Source organism: Coffea arabica, chromosome 7e (assembly GCF_036785885.1).
Source record: "Coffea arabica cultivar ET-39 chromosome 7e, Coffea Arabica ET-39 HiFi, whole genome shotgun sequence".
Classification (NCBI taxonomy): domain Eukaryota; kingdom Viridiplantae; phylum Streptophyta; class Magnoliopsida; order Gentianales; family Rubiaceae; genus Coffea; species Coffea arabica.
Window position 1 is genome coordinate 43,092,677 of NC_092323.1, and position 2,736 is coordinate 43,095,412.

The 2,736-nt window shown below is 35.3% G+C and overlaps 1 long non-coding RNA gene across 1 annotated transcript; it reads right to left on the reverse strand.

Moving 5' to 3' along the window:
* Positions 1-400: 400 nt before the first annotated feature.
* Positions 401-1,607, reverse strand: LOC140010975 (uncharacterized). Its single transcript, XR_011818176.1, has 2 exons — positions 1,392-1,607; positions 401-614 (listed from the first exon to the last, which is right to left on the reverse strand). It is a non-coding gene; the product is annotated as an uncharacterized lncRNA (long non-coding RNA).
* Between the last annotated feature and the right edge of the window lie 1,129 nt (positions 1,608-2,736).

Genomic DNA, 2,736 nt, shown 5'->3' on the forward strand with positions numbered 1-2,736 from the left:
TAATAGGGAGAATTACAAGCATTCATTGGAATACATGAATCATAAAACCACAAAGCTATAGCCATGTCAGTATCATGCCATCTCTCTTTACTTTGCATACAAGACTTGATATTCGGTTGAGAACGATCAAGAGATTTACCTGTCATGTAAGATTCAATGCCATATGCCTTTCTTTTTCCCTTATTCCCACTCACATTAGTTTGAGTTGCCTTTTTTTTGGATGAGAAATTTCTTGAACATCACCACCTTCAAATCCCGCTACACTTCGGCCAAAAGGATTTCCAATTTCAAATATCCCTTTTTTCTCTTTTGCTTTTTAAACATTTTCATTCAATGAATCTTCCATTATCTGCTGAATATCATTTGGCACATTTTTGCATGGAGCAACATTACCCTTGACTTTTGCAAGATGATGTTTCATTCGATTAATAACATCCCCTCTAAAAGTACTATTGCACCATTGACATATCAAAATTTTTCTACCTTGTGAATCTTGTCCTTCTATAACATGTCTCCAAGTCACATCAGTTTATTGCCTATGATTTTCAGAACTTGACTTTGACGCTGATCTTTCATTTGTTGGTGTGGATTGTGAATCGATATCTTCCATTGTCCTACATTGGAAAGAATATTGAAAATATTCAATAATTTAAAAAACCTCCTATAAATGAAAATCTATAGCAATTATTACACATGAAAATACATTGCAAAGTTGAAATTAACATAGCTATCATGATCTGTACAAAAAAATAATCAGCATGATCTATAGTTTCGGTCTGGCATAAATTAAGGCAAGGAACATCTATTTCCAGCAATTCATTCCATCAAACGTTAGTTCCTCCAACAATGTAACAATTTGGATCTCAGCTTTTCTTTACTAGTTTTAGCTAGAATTCTGAAATTTCCTAATGTTACGTTTCGCTGAGCTTACAACCTTAATGTCCCTAAGCAAGAATCAGCTTTTCATCAGAATTTCCTCCATTAACCATTTCATTAGGTATTCAAATCTAGCAAACATGCTGGAACTTGAAATGATTTCTAATTCTTTCTCTCGGCTACAACTAATATTTCCAGTAGCAGCAGCAATCTATGTTCCAGCTAAGTAGGCAAGGGGTAATCTATTCAGTTACTGATTATCCTTAACAGAACGTGAAAGTTTATGACCAAGATTCCAGAGACTAAACAGAATTAAACACATTTCTGCTCTTAATTACAAATCTGATGCATAATGAATCCCAAATGCCAAATCTAATTAAACACCCCAACTTCTCATACACACCCGTAATATCCAAATCCCAAATGCCCAGCATAATGAATCAAAAAATTCCAGTCACAGATCAACTTTAGCATAACGAATCAGCAATAATAGCCTTCAGATTGTAAAAAATTACCAGATTTAGCTTCAGTTCACTCGCGTGCTAACTACTTGATTGTCTTGAAATCTGAAGGAACTGGTGGTGTTGTGGCGGTGGAGGCTAGAGATTGAAGGACAATCGATGAATCTCAAGAGATGGCGGTGGAGATCGGCGCTGAAGAAGAAACTCAAGAAAGGAAGAAAAAGTATGAAAAGAGAAGCCAAGTAGCCGATGCAAGTTTTGTCAATTTTGTCCGATTTTTTCAGTCAAATTTTAGCATTTTTAGTTGGTCAGACAATTGTCAAATTGTCAAATTTTGACTGAAAAAAAGGCCAAAAAATAAAAAAAAATAAAAAAACCGGGGTTAATCAGATTTTTCGGTTCACCGATCAAACCCGGTCCGGGTTTGACCGATTTTATAACATCCGAGTTTTTTAACTAACTCGGACCGGATGCCTGGCCGGTTCCCGGTCTAACCAGTCCGACCGGCCGGTCCGATCCGAGTCTAAAAACACAGGGAAGACGGTTCCTAGCAAGCTGGTACAATTTAAAAATAATTAAGTCTAATAATAAAATAATGCATAGGAAATGAACTATTTACAACACAATATATAATTTTAACTTGTTAAACGGCTTTTCTTTGTTATAATAAGGAATGACCAAATCATGTAGAAGAGATATTTAACCTTGTTCATCAACAAGTTCAATTCCTTCTCCTACTCTAAGCAAGAAATCTGAAAAAGCTTGATTTAAGACAACTCTCATATTTGTCATCAATTGGAGTTTATACATATGAGACTATAGAGGTGAATTTACAAGACTTGATCTAATCAAATCTTCCTTAGTTACCCGTTCAATAACCGGTAGAATTTGTCAGAAATCACCGCCAAGAACTAATAACCGGTAGAATTTGTCAGATTCCATTATATCTTTAAGAAGAGTATTAAATGCCTCAATTGTTTCTCTTTTTGCCATTGAAGCCTCATCCCACAAGATTAATTTAGCTTCAAAGATTAGCTTGGCAACACCAATTTGTTTAATCAAATTGACAAGTTTTTTGTGTTGAAAATCCAAGGGAATCTTGAACCTAGAGTGCACAGTCCTACCATCAAAAAGGACAGATGTTGCGACACTAGACGTGGCAACTGCAGTTGTCACATATCTTTGTGAGTGCAAAACTACAAGAAGTGCTCGATATAAAAAAGTCTTACTAGTTCCACCTGGGCCATCAATAAAGAAAGTCTGACTTTTTGAGCTGTAGATTGAATCTAGAATAAAATCAAATGCATATTTCTATTCAACATTCAATTTTAAAGGAAGAGGCACGTCTTCTGGATCAACCTATATATTTCTTTCACTGTCAATTTCTTTAGTCAGTCGC